Source organism: Molothrus ater, chromosome Z (assembly GCF_012460135.2).
Source record: "Molothrus ater isolate BHLD 08-10-18 breed brown headed cowbird chromosome Z, BPBGC_Mater_1.1, whole genome shotgun sequence".
NCBI classification, from domain to species: domain Eukaryota; kingdom Metazoa; phylum Chordata; class Aves; order Passeriformes; family Icteridae; genus Molothrus; species Molothrus ater.
In genome coordinates, this window is record NC_050511.2 from 17,734,798 (window position 1) to 17,753,099 (window position 18,302).

Consider the following 18,302-nt stretch of genomic DNA (forward strand, 5'->3'; position numbering starts at 1 on the left):
AAGTCATGGCACTGGGATGTGGGTTGGCATTCCCAGTCTGGTTTCTGTAAAGCTGCTGTAAATCAGCAAGAATTCCACAAAATTATTTTGGTGTAAATACAGGGTAGGTAAGAAGGGTCTTAGGGTTGCTGTTCTTATTCTCTGCATCTATGTGGACCTAAAAACTCTGGGCAACAAGATAGTTTGACCACTGCAACTGCCCTTCTACTCATTCTCCCAGCTCAAAACTGGCCCTTATGTTTCTTGAACAGATTTTGCCTCCCCTCTGCTTGTCATCATCAGAAAGACCCATCAGCCCATCCATGCAGCCAGGTTCCACACAGCCATTCTTGTTAGGCTGCAGTGGTTATTGCTACCAAGTAAGAAATACAAAGCTCAAGCGAGCTCTTTAAAATAAGTGCATAGGATACAGCATCTAAGGACTTATGTCAGGGTGATTCTCCCTTCAGTCTCATCACTCTGTGGAGCTATGTTAGCGCAAGCAGGTGAGATGCAGGACCCTTATATAGTGTGACTACTGGCATTCCCTTGAGAAGGGAAAATGGCATGGCAAGCATCTTTAAATTGCCTGTAGTTAGCCAGAGGTGCTGTGGCTGCATTTTCCAAATAACTGAGAAAGCTGATTTTAATATGGATTTGTTTTTCAGACATAGGGATTACACCCTATAACTGGCTGATGTGTCAGAGCAAGACACAACACAGCAATGGAGTATTTTAAGACTATGTCCTGCCCTTGATGAATAAATTTAATTCACATGTTGAACAGTTTCTGGTCCCAGAAACCTCATACCTCATGAAAACAAATTCTCAGGGCTTTTTCCCCTTATAATCAATTTGTCTAAATTTCACTGAAGTTGTTGAGTTATGAAAATTTAGCAAGAGGAAAATGAACTCTTCATAATTGTTTTGTTTGAAGGATTGAATGGATTAAATTTATAACTAATCCAGAGCCACGAGCCATGTCTGGCTGTGAGATAAACACGGATGCTGCACAAGTTATTGATACCAGTGAATCATTTCCATGGTGGGAACCTGAGGTGAATTATTTGGGCTACAGTGCATTTAGGTTGTTGCAAGATCTGTAAAGTTGACAAGGCAAAAGCAGATGCTGTATTGCACATTGCTGCATTTGGGCTTCCATTTATATTATGGTAACAGAAAATACAAAGTCCCTCTTACTCTTCCAAGAACTTTCAAGCAAGAGAAAAAACTGTAAACCCAAATCCTTGGTAAATTTTTCTTTTTGCCTAGCATAATTTACAAAATATTTCTCTCTTTAGCAGAGGTAAACTGGGGGCAGACCAATCACTAGACCTAGACTAAGTCATAGACCTAGACTAAATGTGTGTCAGAGATGTGAAGTCTTTTCAAAATACCAGGAGAGATCCTCAGGTCTTCAGTGGAGCACCCAGGCAAGTTACTTAGGGCAAGACAGGATAGGAAATTAGCTCCCAGAGATGCACACATGCATGTGATCAGCCCACCGTGAGTGCAGAGCACCTTACTCCTTTCTCACTTACAGTAGGAAAAGCAGCTTCACATTCAGCCTGCTCTGCTGAAAGGAAGGTTTCTGCCTATGGGCTGGAGCTAGTTGATTTTGAAGTTTCTTCCACACAAACAATTCTATGATTTTCAACAGGCTTTTGCAGTGCATGAAGGAAGTGGTGAGCTATAAACTGGCATGTTTTCTTATTTCAAGTATCTTTTTCTTATACCCATAACTTGAATGCCTTTGCTAGAAGTTCTTCAGTCTCATTACTCAATAATGTTGTGCATTGAGCTCCTGACCTCCAGGTTATTTCAGGATGCCACAAAGTGGATGTAGCTGAAGATCTTGGGCACAGACTGCAAAAGTGAATAGATATTGAACTGATGTTGGACACAGGAATATAGGGCTAAATCTCCAAAACTCATCTAAAGAATTCTATACTTCCTGGACTAGTGATTCCACATGCATAACGAAATGGATTTTAGTTGCTCAACTGCTCCTCTTGGAAATGTTTTTATGCTTCCTGAAGCTGTTTTTGTTCTGCATGTAGGTAATGTGGAAAGCGGTATGTTCCACTAGCATCTTCATACCAAAAGAACAATAAATGTGCTGAAAATTCAAATGAGCTGGGAATAAGTTAACTTTAACAGGAGGCTTTTAAATAGACTTACAAGTTGCAACAATGCCGGTCTAATGACATACATTGGAATTTTCCTCTTCAGTATAAAATACCCCAACAACTGAAAAATCAGAATATTCTAAATTTCATCTGTCTTAATAACTTTCTGAACTCTGCAGTAGCATTGTGTTTCTAGCTGGATGCCACATATTTTCAAGTTATTTCTTCTCCTACATGAGTGGAAAACCTGACCTTGTAGGCTCCCCTGCACAGTCCTGTCTGTTGCACAGAGAGTGAGTAGGTCAGATGTCAAAACTCAAGTGGTTGTTTGTCCTTTATTTTTTTTCTCAATAGCCAGGAGTATGATGGCACAGGCAGATGCTGAGTTTCATTACAGAATACAGGATTCAGGTCCTGGCTGATTCATTGGCAGCTCTCCTAGGGCAGTCAACCCTAAATTACAGAAACACTAAGACATGAAGTAGTATTTGTATTCACTGCAGCTATACAGCACTAATTATTATTATTATTATTATTATTATTATTATTATTATTATTATTATTATTATTATTATTATTATTATTATTACTACATAGGAGAAGTTAGTTTTCTCCTTAGTAACAGGATCAAGTGGTCTGAGAAGCAGCAGTTCAATGAAAGTTCAAGTGGTTATGTACCCAATGGGCACAACAGATCCAAGATGTTGAGCCACTTAGAAATGATAGCTAGAACCAAAAAAAATCAATGAGGAGATGATGAATATTGGATGTGTATCAGGTTTATGTGTTAAGCCAGCCTTCTGAGAGATATTTTAATAAATTCAAATTGTTTTGACAACAGATGAAGATAGCAAGTAGCTATACCATTCAAGATAACTGATATTCACAGAGCAGGTTCTTGTCTTGTATGTGTCCTCTGTCAGGGAAAACTTCATTCTGAATTTGTGTGGAGGGGCTTGAGCAGAAAACTCAACCTTCTGGGAATTTGCTGTTGTAATGGTCTGTGAAAAAGCTGCTGGAGCCCCTTTTGTGACCCCGTGGTCATCTCCAATGGTTTTCTCTTGGCTTTGTTCCCTGACTAAGCCAGGTGGCTGTGGGAAAGATGCTGCTCCATTCTACATTTAGAAACAGGCAGAGAGCAGAAGTGATGCTATAAAAAGTTTCAGCTCCAGTGAGAAGTTCAAATCTGCCACTCATCCTGTAGAAACCTCTGGAGTGCTGCCCTTCCTCCTAAGCCCCCTTCTCCCTTCATGCACAGTCAGGAAACATTTGTGAATCTTAAACACAGGTCATGCCTAAACCCCCCCCCCACTTGATTTTGCAAGCCCTTTGTGTGCAATGAACAAAGAACCAGTTACAGATTTTTTCTTCCAGCTTTGTTAGAAGAGCACATGAAAGGACAGGTGGGGTCAAAGCTGTAGGAGGACAGTGGAGGTGAGTAGCTGAGGGAGTGTTCAAGTGTGTAACTCTTGCATGCAGGAGGGAACAGAGAAAAGTTTTCATGGACTGGGAGAGGACTTCAGAGGGCATGCTCTCTGTTTCACACTCCCTGCTACTGATTCCTCCAAGGGAGGAGAAGGCTTCAGGTCTAGCTGTCTTGTCTAGACTCTCTGCTGTTCAATAGGCACCTACTGCCTTCATTTCTCCTTCATTCAACAGAAAAAGTCGTGGAGTTATAAAGGACAAAAAGCTTTTTTGCCATCTTTGACAATTCTTGTATTTTGTGTTGACTTTTCATGTGAGGAAGGCCAGTGTGTTGTGTGTGTGTCTCTGTATTCATAAGATCATTGAGCCCAACCATTAACCCATCACTAAACCATGTCCCCTGGGCCATATCTACACACATTTTAAATACCCCTATGGATGGCAACTCAACTTTTCCATGGGCAGCTTAGTCCACTGCTTGACAACCCTTTCCATGAAAAAACTTTTCCTAATATCCAACCTAAACCTCCTCTGATGCAGCTTGAGGCCCTTTGCTCTTGTCCTGTCCCTTGTTACTTGGAAGAAGAGGGACACCCCCATTGCAACAGCCTCCTTTCAGCCAGTTGGAGAGAGTAATAAGGTCACTCCTGATCCTCCTTTTCTCCAGGACATATGACCCCAGGTCCCTCAGCTGCTCCTCACATGATTTACCGTTTAGACCCTCTGCCAGATCCATTGCCCTTCTCTGGACTTGCTCAGTGTCTTTCTTGTAATGATGCCCAAAACCGGACCCAGCACTGGAGGTGTGGCCTCAGCAGCGCCCAGCACAGGGGGACAATCCCTGCCCTGGCCCTGCTGGCCACAGCATTGCTGATCCAGGCCAGGATGCCATTGGCCTTCTTGGCCACCTGGGCACAGCCTGGCTCATGTTCAGCTGCTCTCACCAGCACCCCCAGGTCCTTTTCCTCTGGGCAGCTTTCCAGCTGGTCTTTAGTGCTGTGTGGGGTTGTTGTGACATTAGTGCAGAAGCCAGCACTTGGCCATGTTGAATCTCAAGATAATATTTCCCTTTTTGTCACCTGAGGAATGTCTGGCAAAATGGTGGGGTATATCTTGGAATGCTGCTAAGAGATCAGGCAAACAGAACATGGGACATCAGCAGTTTTTGTAGCAGTACATGCAGAAAGGACAGTCATCCTGCCAGCTAAAGAGAGGGGTTCTGCTGATGGTCATCACCATCTCAGAAAGAGCTCAGATGGTATCCACCTGGCAGAAAGTCATGTCCTCTGCACTTGCCAGAATAGATTGGCTACCCAAAGAGAGCTTCCATGAAAACATGAAACCATCCAGAGCCCAAGTGCCAGAGTCTGTCAGTAATAATGGCTGGCAGTAGACACCACAGCTGTGTGAGGTGTGACCAAGTGGATGACCTTCTCAGCCTCATGTCAGCCTTACCAGAGGAAGTAGGAAAGTTAGGGAAGTCTGAGAAGGAAATGAACTTGCAGAACCATTCTCTGGCCTTCTGGAGGTGGAAACAGGAACAGAAAACAAGGTCAAGGGGATCCTGTGTTTTTTTTCCCCAGCAGGCTGAAGACAGTAGCTTAAAGGGAAGAGTGAATGGAGGCAAGTCCACACTCAGGAAGCAGGCAAACTTATTCCCTGCCTACCTCACCTTCCAAGTGCCTCTGTACAGCAGGATATGGAATGCCAGCCATAGGCACTGATCACTACCACAACAGTGCACCTTTGATAATTCTGCCCTGGCTGGGACTCCATGACCCCCATCCATGACATGGATGGACTGGAGAGCCAGGAAGGAAGTGGTCAGAAAGACTCACACGCCCTTTGGCAGTCCTACGGGGCCAATGTGTAAGTCCAATGGGGAATGGAGACTGACTGTGGAGTGTTGGGGCCTGAGTGAAGCCACACCACCACGGAGTGCTGCTCTGCTGGACATGCTGGAGCTGCAGCATGAACTGCAGTCCAGGGCACCAAAGTGGTGCTGCCATGGACATGGCAAATATGTTTCTCTCCATTCCTCTGGCAGCAGAGTGAAGGCCACTGTGGTGGTTTGACAGGAAATGTGTTTTTTGGGATGCTGTGTTTTGGGCCAATGGATATTCAGGCTTTAATATTGGCATTTAACCTGGCCATTGGGACATGGACACGCCTCTGAGAACATGGGGTTAAAAGCAGAGCTCTCCCCTGGGAGGCTCTCTTGGGTTTCCAGCGGGAAAGAGTTCAGGTCTCTCCCCCGGCCCAGCTGCTGGCTGGGCAGGGGGAGGGGAAAAGCCATGAGGCCGGGAGAGGTAGGCCTGAGCCCGGGGGTGGAAGGGTGGAAGAGAGAAAGAGAGAGACCGGGAGCCATCGGGCAGCCCCCCCTGAGAGACACAGAGAGACAGGGAGAGAGAGAGAGAAAGAGAGCCGCTGCCTGGGACTGTGACCTTGAGACTGGATAAACATGGGCCTGTGCCCGCAGCACGGCTGGGATGGAGATGAAGGGAGGGTTCAGCCGGTCACTTGTAGGAGCTTTTAACCCCTTTTTGGAGAATGAGAACTTTACAGATCATTGATCTCTCCTGGAAGATAGAGTGGAAGATGAGGAAGGAAATGTGCAAGTGTGAGAGAGGTCTGGGCGAGCAAGAGATAGTAGAAGAGTAGAGAAGAATCCTAGTGGAAAGAGATGATGGAGTGGCTTTTGCTGGACTCTTTTTGTATAGCCATGGACAGAACCATGTTCCTTGTGATACAGAGACTGCATCTAGGGGGAGGCGATGGCCACAGAACCAAGAGGGTTCAGTGTTGATGCCCCTCGGCCCCAGGGGGTGAAAATATGGGGGGGACAGGTGTCCCAAAGGAGAGATTGTGGGGACAGGTGTCCCAAAGGAGAGACTGTGCCTTTTTTGGATCGGGACAGAGCATCCTTAAAAAAGACAACCCTAGAAGCAGCTCTGGTTCATGTTCAATGATGAGAGCACTGGACATGGAAGGAAGAGGTCACGATGGCAGATGTACTCCGGGCGGTGCCATGAGTGACACAGAAACACACGAGGCTTCAGCTGTGTTTCCAGGGGAAGCCCATGGTACAAGAAGGACTCCTCTCCTCTTGATGAACTGAGGATTGATTGTCTGAAGGGTGGTGCTGGACCGAGAGTTGGTGATTTGAGGAATAAATGTATTGTGTTGGAAATTTGATGGGGGGAGGAGGAAATGTATTTGTAAGGTTTTAATTTTCCCTGTGTGTGTGTTCCTTTTTATTTGTAGTTGTAGTGTAGTTAATAAAGTTTTGTTTTCTTCCCTAAGTAGGAGCCTGCTTTGCTTATTCCCGGTCATATCTCACAGCAGAAACCAGGGAGAGGGTATCTTCATGGGGGCACTGGCATTGTGCCAGTGTCAAACCATGACAGCCACTTTCACCTGGAGGGGCGTGCAGTACACCTGGAACCAAATGCCCCAGGGGTGGAGGCACAGTCCCACCATCTGCCATGGACTGATTCAGAGTACACTGGAAAAGGGTGGGGCTTTGGAACATCTGCAATATATTGATGACATCACTGTATGGAAGAACACAGCAGGGGAAGTTTTTAAGAAAGTGGAGAAAAAAAATCTAGATCCTCCTGAAGGCTGGTTTTGTCATAAATCAAAGTAAGGTTAAGCAACCTGCCTGCAAATTTCAGGCTTTAGGAGTAAATGGCAGGATAGACATAATCATATTTTAATGGATGTGTTCAATAAAATACCAATTATGTCCCCACAAACGAACAAGAAGGAAACACAGGCTTTCCTAGGCACTGTGGGGTTTGCAGAATGTGTATTCTAGATCACAAACTGTCAGATCACATAACATTAAAGAAGAATGATTTCAGGTAGGAGATTGTCCATGGAGTTTCCCTGTAAATTGCTCTCAACCCATGACCTTTGCCTTTTGTCTCCCACTGGAGGCCAAGGGGAGCAGCACTTGGTCTTTTTTAGTGGGAATACTAAATTCCTAAGCTATGTCAATGGTTCAGAAGGGACAGGCAAGGCAGGAGGGGCAGAGGGCATTTCCTGTTGCCCTCTACAACAGGAAATGAAAGGACTGTGAAGGGCTCTCTCTGAAGCTACAAAGAGGTCAAAACTTCATGGATGAGAATCAGAGACTGAGGTAGCAAAGGGAACCTTGTGGATGGTGTCTGTCAGAGGCTGCCTAATCAGGGAGAGCCTGTTGATAGCACCACCTTCTTGCTCCAGCACAGGAGGCACTCAACTCACCAGATCTCATCCTGCTGGGGCACTTCAACCCTCAACATCTGCTGGAAAAGAAGCACAGTGAGTGTAGGCAATCCAGGGACTGCTGGGATGCACATGGATAACCCTAAGCCAGGTAATGGGGAGCCCTGACAGAGGGGATCTGTTACTGGACCTGATGGTCACCAGTGCAAGTGAGCTCATGGGTGACCTCAAGGATGGAGGCAGCCAGGGCTGCAGTGAACATCACTGCTGGATCTGCAGTCCTGAGGAATATGGGACAGGCCAAGAACACAGTCAGGACCCTGAATTTTAGGAAAGCAAACTCCAGATGCTCAAGGAATTAGTCAGTAGGATGACATTGGAAACTGCCTCATGGACAAGAGAGCAGAACAAAACTGGCAGATCTTTATGGACACTTTCCCTAGAGCACAAAACTCTTGATCCACTGGTATAAGAAATCAGAACCACTGCAGGAAATGAAGGGAAAAGACTGGTATAGATAGTCAAGACTTTCAGCTTGAACTAAAGGGCAAGAATGCCTAGACAATGGAAGCAGGGATCCTGGGACTAGCGTAGGGACACAATCTGGCTACGTAGGGATGGTGTGAGGAAGGTCCAGGAAAAGCTGGAAGCAAACTTAGCAGGGGCTTCAAAGAACAACAAGAAGGGCTTCTACATGTATGTCACCCTGAAAAGACAGATCAAAGAAAGTGTACCTACCCTGTTGAGCCACGCTGGCAAACTGGTAACAAGGAGAAGGCTGAGGTACTCTGCAAGTTTTCCCTTCAGTCTTCACTGGCAACCTCTCTTCCCACACCTCTCAAGTGAGTGAACAGAAAGAGACAGCAAAGTGCTGATAACTTGTTTGCTCTGGTCCGTTGGGCAGGTTTAGGTAGTTTTATTTACTCTGTGTGGTGTGCAGGAGAAAGAACAACTCTCAGGAGGTTCAATAACAAACATTTACTTGCAAACTTTAGAAGGTTAAGGTAGAATAAGGTTCTTGGCAAATTTTAAAATGTAGCTGGTTTTGCTAGTAATGTAGCAATATAAAAGCATAAAAATAGCATTTAAGAAAAGGCATAAGGTAAAAGAAACAAAAAATGAGCAGAAAGGTATATAGACACCACCCTTGGATCCAGCCACAAGACTTGATTGTTGCAATTTTGATGTTCCTTGGGCGAAGGGATGATTGCAGTCTTCACCCATTTGGGGTGGAGGAAGCCCACAAAACATGAAGTCCATTGGGTTAATATACACTCAGGCTAGATGGCAATGCCAGTGTTTAATGCTGGATGATGTAATACTGTGGATAATGGGACATTTTGGGAATCTTTGATGTCTTCTAAGATGTTATAGCTGCCTCTTACATCTGCATGTTTGAATCAGTTATGGCCCATCAGAAGGGATGAATGTCTTCAGGCTTACCTGAGATTGTCCCAGTGCTTCACTTTCCCAGAGGGAAGTTTTCACACCTGAGCCTCTTATGCAAGGACATTGTAATGATAAAGAGCACTATCCCACCTCAAAGGATTTGCCTCTTACCTGCCTCATCCCTTATCCTGTTCAACACACAGCTTTTAGCCTCCAGGGAGGGGTGTCCACCCTCTCTACACCTGGGCAATCCCTTCCAACACAAACTATTCTGTATTTCTAAATACTGGCTCTTTGTAGTAAATTTGGTACCTGGTGTATGCCCTGCTAAAGTTAGTGGTTGATCAAATCCTCAGTGATGGATACAGACCAACACCTGGTATTTGCTAAAAGCTACTTTTTGGAGTTGTCTGTGCATCATATGTGGATTTGTTTCTATCTGGAGAGTTAACATGATATATTATAATATATTAATATTGCAAATGTGTGCAGTGGTCTCACTCTGTAACTCAGGATGTTAAACACCTGCCATCCTCTTGACTGGAAGAACATGCTGAGAATTTTCAGAGCTATCGAGATTGAAGAGACTTGATCCAGAAGTGGTGAAGTTTCTTTGAATATGTGCTGTTATTATTCCAGTGTCGGACACCATCCCTTTTACAGTGTGTTGCTGTACCTCACCTTCTTCTGCAGAAATCATTCTTTCTGTCTCATGGATGAATGTTAAAATAGGTCCATTATGAAGAAATGCTGAGATGAATGAAGCTGCAGAGGCTTCATTGTTCAGTCACAAATTGACTTTTAATCTGACTTCCTAAGTGCCTGGGTGGTCTTGACTATTTGCATGCCTAAGAAAAAATGCTTATGTCTACAGACAGAATGAATTTACATTCTTGTTTTTCCTAGCTCATTTTAGATATATGGCATTGAGCATCATGAGCCAAGCGTGTGTATTTCTGATGTCACTGTAACATCATTTGCAGCACTGAAGCCAGACTAATCTCAATGTGTATACTATTTGCTGCCTTCCTCACAGACCTCAATTATTTATATTTCAGAGACTCAAACTGGTTTCCAAATTGCAATTTTGTTTTTCAAACAACTGAGGAGACCAAAAAAAGTTTTGAGATTCACCATTAGATATGGTATCCCCTCTATCAATTTTAAGGCAGCTGCTATTGCCAGGACAGGACACTTAATTTTGAGGAAGACATCCAAGCAATAGTGAGTCAAGACAGATTTGTGGGACACATATCTAGAAATTCAGAAAGAAATGTCTCACATTGTTTGTACTAAAACTGTTACAACACTGATTATATTTAGGCTGAAACAAATACATGCCTCCATATGCCTTTGAACAGTTAGTAAGGGATTAATGCTAGTACATGTTTAACTCTGCAATTGTAATTGGCCCATTTCCAGCTATCCTCTTTTCTGAAAACTTTATTTATGAGAGAATAGCAAAGTTGGCAACAATATAAAAATTTTTACATGCTTTCAGAAATATGAATATTCAAGTGTGATCTGTGTGAGCCCTGGCATCAGCAATTGTGCCCAGATGTGTGTTTCTCTTCCCTGGGAGTGTGCAGTGGAACAAGGTGTCAGGGGTGTTTTCATGGACACCTGCATTGGCTTCATTTCCCACTGTTTTTACAGAAAGTCCCAAATGTCCATGGTAGTTTGGAGAGGTAACAATTAATGCTGCTCCATATGGCTTCATCCCAAAAATAACTTCAAAAGTAACTTGCATATACTGTTTGTATGAGAAGCAATTTTGGAAAAATCTGGATAGTGCCTTGATGAATGAGATTTGTATAATACATAACGGGACAAGCACTGTAACACTTTTTGTGGCAGTAGGCAGGGAGGGATTTTCTACTGTCTAAATTTTGAAAAGATATAATCATCTCCTAGCAAAGAGAAATAGTTCTTGACCTTTAATTGGCTTAAATATAAAGGATTTATTGAACTATTAATCTCTTCTTGTCCCAAAGGAATTTTATTCCTGTATTAAGGCTTTATTTTCTTTCTGGTGGCTTAAGTTATCTAGCTATTGAACTTGCAATTTGATTTTCAGTAGTGAACTGAGTCTCACTCAAAGTGATGTCTTTAAAAAGGTAAAGACATGTATGGCCTCACCTGAGAAAATTTCCTGTAAGATGTCTCTCAAAGGTTCATTGTGGTTCATTGTACTTCATTGTCATTCTTCCAGGCTACATGTGATGGAACTGTAAGAGATAAATGTTTTCCCAAAGATGTAAAATTTCAGTTCTATTTTGATTTCTCAATCATATTACTAGGCTTTTGGTGGAGTTACAATAAAAAAATACCACATTCCTTTGCCTCAGGAGGAATTTTCGTGGTGATTGCTTAGGTTGATACTAATGTGTTGGGTGTTAGCTCTGTTCAAATAGTTGACAGTGTTGTTTAACAAATATGAAAGAATTAAAGATCTTCTGGAAGAAGGTAGAAACTTACTTCCTGTAACAGTGCAGTTAAATGCCATCTTCAATTTCTACAGGAAAGTGAGAAAGAAAAAAAGATGAAAGAAAGAAAGAAAAGAGACAGACTTGGGAGTGTTTGTATTTAATGTTTGGTAAAATGAACAACAATAACAACAACAAAAGCAAAAATACAAGAAAATTAAATATGCACTTGACACTGAATAGTGTTTTAGTCTGTCAGCAAGTTTACCAGAACCCACAGCTACTCAGGCAAAAATAAATATAAACATAACTGCAAAAGCACTAGCACTACATATTTTAAAATAATAAGCCCTGTCCTTTTCGTCATTCCCATTCCCTTGGAGGAAATTTCTTGTATATTTGTTATTCCGTTGATATTTTCACTTACTTCCAAGGAGGAATGAATGTCCTTGTTTCATCACAGTAGTGTTTGGAAGAAGGGTGCTTGTAAATGGGATAATTTTAATCATGGAAGAGAATCATCATGCATAACAACTCTAATTCAATGTAAGCAATTTATTTTCATCAAAAACTTCCTTTTTGTCAGACGTGATTTTTCACTGTAGCTATGTGGTTTGGTTGTGACAGCAGCTGCCACTACTCAGTACATGCAATTTTTCCAGGGAAAAGGCAAAAGACATTCTATCTGGACATGACCTGTAGGAGAAATAAGCATGGCAATAAGCCACAGTACAGCAATGCAATAAGTGAAGGTCCTCTTTCATATTCTTATGAGTGCTTCGATGTAAGAGAGTCCCTATGGGATACTGTACAAGCAAGCAGTCCTCAACCAAACTGGAGCAAAACCTCACTCATCAAAGGAAGAGAGACCACAAGAAATCTTCTAGAGGGTCAGAAACAGGAATTTCTGCTTATTGGTTTGGCTGAAGATAGTCTATTTAAAGATAATATCTTGTAGTTACATAGAAAGTGAGATTATCCAATTTCAGGTATGCAGAAACTATGGCAAAATATCCATGAGGGGCTATGTTAAGATACAGTTTCCTTAGGGGGAAAATTGCCTTTACTTCCAAGAAAAATGAGAATGATTTATCAGCTGGATTTGTTTAAGAAATCAGGCTTCCCCTCTGTCTAGGGCTTTTTAAGATGAAAGGAAGAAGAAATACTTTCTTTATGGGTAATGATTCTAGTTGTCTTTTTAGTGTATGTATGTTACTGTGCAAAAAGCCCACACAAAAATATGTGGCCAGAAGCTGCCAGTTTGAAGGGGCCTGGGGAGAAACTGGAGGGTGCTTAGTCTTCACAAAAGGCCAAAGAAGCTTAGTCTTTAGCACCTGTATGCCTGCATGTCAAACACATACTTTGTTTGTTTCCCACCCTAGGCCATATGTGGTAATGAAGATGTCCTGGTAGTTTATTACTAATAGCAAAGAACCTGCAAGTGGATAAATTAATTTTGCTGGGACTAACATCTGCTTCTGCAGAGATGCCCAAACTAGTTCTGAAGGAGCGTGGTCATCCTGCTGAGCTCAGGACTCAACAGTGGCCCAGGGCTCTCCCTTGCCCTTTGGGATTGCTCTGCAGCAACACACGACAGTGCCCAGGAACTGCGCCAGGATCCACGCAGGCATGCCTGGATCTGCACTGGGACCCCCAGCCAGCAGCAGCGTCCTACCTTGAGCACACTTTGAAAGGTGAAAGTGCAGCATCTACCCTAGCCTCGTTGCTGTATGTCAGACACAGACTGTCTCTTTGATTGCTTCTGGCACTTAATCTGTAGTATATGCAGAGTAAACTTTCACTTAATTGCAATTGGGAGCCTCTCCAGCATGGCATCTGGTGGGCAAAAAGATGTCAAGTGAGAGGTGCTGAGGTTCAGATGCTTTGTTACATTCCCAAGCTGGGACAAACAATCTCTGGTTCTCTGCTAATGAAAGAAAATATTTATTTGTAAAAATGGTATTGAAATGGCTATATCTGACTTTACTATTTGCATCTATTACACAATACATTGTGGAAACATGGAAGCCATTATGCTGGCATTTGCATAAAATTTTCTGCCTTCTTCAAACCAAAGCATGTCTATAGTCCCCTGAGACTCTGAGTAATCACACATTCTTGTGGAACCTCTAGTTAAGTGATGCTTCAATAGCATTCACAGATAAAATAGCATTCTCAGAAAATCTCCATCCATGGCTAATCACACGTATCTCCTGTTGATTAAGGACTCCTTGGCTTCAAGGCTTTTTTTTTTTTTTTATTTATTACCGTTTCAGAAACATACACAAAAAAGCTGAAGCCCATGATTTTTTGCTTAGAGGCTTTTCATACAAGCAAGCCATCCTATGACTTTTCTCTCGCAAGACTACCATTTTTTTCTCTTTTGAACATTTGAGTCTCAGAGCAGTTTGGAGGTGAGATGCTTCTAATATAGGCCAAGATTTTCAGTAAAAGCCAAAGGTTATTTTGACTGAACTTCATGACAGATACTTTAAAATGACGGAATTTTCAGTGCATGTTCTGCACTTCAGGACAAGCAAGGTGGTTACTCTGAGTCCACAAAAAAGAAAGAATTATACAGAATTCAGATTTTTCCATCTTGGATGATCACTAATCTCTTGCAAATCCAAAGCAAATCCACAGAATTTTTTTGGGCTGTGTAGAAATAACTAAAGGGGGGAAAAAAAGAAGGCAATTGCACTGTTTATGTAAACTGACACCTGATGCAAATTTGACCTTTTTAATTAAAAGAAAGTGCTGCAGGTACTTTATCCTGAGGATCTCATCACACCTTATTGTTTGACACAAAGCTGTGGAAACCCAGTCAAAAGTGTCAAAACCGTTTAGGCTAAAAAGTGGGAAAAACAAATTTTCAGATTTGCAGTAATTTTAACCCATGATCTGTCACTATTCTGCTGACATGGAGGAAAGTGGCTGCTCCAAGAGGAAGTCAGAAGAGGTTGTAGACAGCAATCCTGGCAAGAGCATAAATTTGGTTTCTTCTGCATCTAGCTCATTTTAGGAGATGGTGGCATTTTAGAGGTGAATCCTCATGCTGTGAAAAAAAGTGATCCTACTGGCAGTATGTAACAATGCTACGCTGTTTCTTAAGGGGAGTTGAACACATCTGAATTTCTGGCATCAGCCCAGGCTCTCCCAGAAGGTCTATTCTGAGCTCCCTGTGCAATGAAGTAAGAGCTGTGCATATGTCAGTGTATTAAAGGTTCTGCATGCTGTGAAACACAGTTAAGGAAGTTTCTCACAGGCACCCCTTGTTTTTATATTTGGAGATCCAACAATCTTGCAACGGCACAAAAATCTGGTAAGAAGCATGGATTTGATTTCAACTGACAAGTAATATTGGTTTAAGCTAAATTTACCTCTCTTTGAAGCATAACTTAAAAGATTGCTGTTCACTTTTGTTACTTCAGTGATGCAGCACTCAAGAATGCCAATTCAAAGATCAGGAGATGCCTAATTAGGAACACTTACTGAAATTTAAAACACTTCCAAGCAGTTAGAGGATGACTGCTCAGATTCTGTAATGAAGATCACAAATAATCACAAGTAAAAAGATCACAGAGAGAATTCGTTCATACACTGGCATTATTGATAGTATGGACATTTTCTGCACACTGAACTGATAATAATCCAATACAAGCTCACACATCTCAAGACTGTCTCTTGGTATCTCAGTATGGAAGAAGAAGTGTTCGCCCAAACATCAAAATCTGTTTTTTCAAAATAATTTTTCATTGAATAACAGCTTGATTGATGAACATGTTTTAGAAGATGTTTATTCCCTATCAAAAAGCCTACAGTTTCAAATGAGAAAAAACACATTGTGTGAATTCAATCTAAATATAGAATGAATAGATGAATATAGATAAATTGTGATAAATATTTCTGGACACTTCTATTTTGTTTACTTTCATCCCTTCAGCCCATCTTGAAGTGAAAAACTGGAGTATCAGCACTGGGCAGTGGAGGACATCATGCAGAAATAGAAATGCCTGAATAGGAAAATTCATCATGTTTTTACTTGTTGCAAAACAACTTCTATTAGGTAAATTCTGACAATTTAGGATCCATCTTTATCTGAAGAACTCTCCTGTTTCTGTCAACAGGGATGTCACTTGGCACCATGAGTTCAGGAGATAGATTCTTATCTACCAGAAAACACATATTTGACCTGACAAGCAAAGACCTAATTTTATCATGGTAATGTTGATTTTTGTTGGTTTTCTTTTTTTAGAGTCATCTAAGGTTCTTGAGGAGTATAATTCAGCAATTATTTACTTAGGGGAAAAAAAAAACCCCAAAACTGCCACAAAACCAGAATTCTAATTATAAAGAGATATTTATGTTTGCATTCCAGTGAATGTCTTCCTCAATATTACTTGGCTGTCACTGGAGAATGGGAATAAAAGGCTGTACTGGTATATATGTTAGTCAACCTGCAGAAAAGCTCAGATTTCAGCTATGCCCTTTAATGATCCTTGAGGATCAGAACAAACCAGCCAAGACTTAATTTTCTACTAATTAAATGGCATTTTTGTCTAGTCTGCATCAATCAATAATACAATGTTTTTAATGGTCTGTGCCATCTGCCTCTGGCTTCTTACATACCTAAAACTCAAATGCCAAAGCCACCCTTACAATAGGGCAAACCAAATGAATTATTTGCATTAAGGAGCAATCCATGCTATTAATCTCTGTTGCAGTGTGCAGTTAAGAGCAATGAAAGCTGAATCCTGATGACATTACCCATGAAAACTACAGTAATTTAAATTTTTTTTACTCCTGAAACTTGACTAATCTCTTGAAAAGTTCAGATATCAGAGAGATAATCTGATTTTAAAGCCATTAACAGAATGCCAGATGTAATGTCTCACTGTACCTTGCACATAACAGCATTTTCCCTAACAACGTCATAAACAGTGTACATTTAAAATTAAAAATGTAGCCTCCACAACACAAAATGCCAAGAAAGGCAGTCCAGTATTTTACAAACATGTTATTAGTGAAGAAAGTCAAGCTTTTAAAATTGAAATTACTGTATTAATTCACAGCAGAATCACATCCAGAAATGTTCCCTTGTTTCAACCTATTGATCAGGTAAGTGGATTTAAATTTCTTGCAAAGCTATTTATTATTCTTTATGTATCTTTCTCACTTGCAGTCTTCTAGAAATATTCAATTACAGCATCAGAGAGAGCAAAGTAGGATATGCTCACTTCCATCTGGACTCCAGCCAGTACTATCAGCTAGGTCCATCTTCAAGTTCCCACACACCACTGTGCAAGCAGAGTAGCTGTACCACACACCTCTTCCACTGGGGTAACACAAGAGGATATTCATGCAGAGCTCTCCATCAACAGTGATATGTCAGCCCATCTGGAAAGTTGTTTACAGGCCATGTAAAAGGGGGACAGAGAAGAGGGTTGACTCATGGCAGCCAGATTCATAAACAATGACCCAAATATCATTGTTTCAGAAGGAACGGTGCAAGAGCTAAGTTCCCTCCCATGAATTTGCACAGCCAGTATTTATGCTGCAGATAACCCCAGCTGACCTTTCTAACATTCAGAGAATAATAGCTTTGCTGAGATGAACCAGTACTGAACAACTTTTCCAGTGTGTCAGGCAAAACAAACTCTTGGTTCACACCATCTCTGCTGTCTTTCATGATCTTACATAAATGTAACAAACAAGAATCTATTGCAAAGAAATGCTATGCTGCTCTTGTTCAAATTCTACTACTTCCCTTTTCTACTACATCTGAACAATATCTCATGTTAACCCTCCTGGCAGGGGATGAGAAAAGCAATTAACTGTATAACTTTGGTGCCGTGGCATAATTGGTGCCCCCTTTTCTCCCTTCATGATAATTTCAAATGCATGAAGAATTAATATTTAACTACCTTCTAAAGTTTATGATGCCTAGGTTATTAGTTTTATCAGATACTGGTTAATGTTAATGCATATTCCATTACAACACAATTGTGTGAACTCTTGTTTGGAAAATGAAAAGAACTTGTTTTCTTACAGCCTCAAAGAATAAATACATTTCACTCTGGGAGAAAAATTAAATATGTACATATTGCTTAGCCTCAGCTGCATCCCCAGACATAAACCCACCATATGCCTTCTATATTTTTATTACTACTATTTTTGTATTTTGGGAAATGCCCAAAACAAGCACTTTCATTCCTCCCTTGGTATGGTTTTAAAGTGATGAAAACTGACTCAGCTGATTTCTGTGCACAGGGCAAATTAACAGGACCATACCACAGAAACCTTTGAACTAATATAAATTTAAGGACTGCTATTTGTTATGAAGGTAAATACAAGCATCCTGACTCTGGGAGCCTCTCCAGAGAGCAGAGAATACTGAACCAAAGGGATGCTACGTTTCTTAACATTGCATTATTTAAGCCCTGCTGTCCTTTGCTGAACAAAAGAGAAATATATAATTTTTTTTAATTGTCCATGGAATAAGAAGCATTGTTCTGTGGCTCACATAAAATCATGCAGAAGCATCTGACCCCAGCTGCTTATCTTGGGTGGTTTCATTAGCTAGTCTTATAAGCATATCTTCCCTGGAAGCAGGTGGCTTGGTACACTCTTCCCCCTGCAGGTGTGGGGTTTGCAGGCACCGCTAGTGAGATCAAAGTTGGGCAAAAGTGGGTCTGCATCTTGTGTTGAAGGTCACTCTGGAAATATAAGTTCAGTTAAGCAA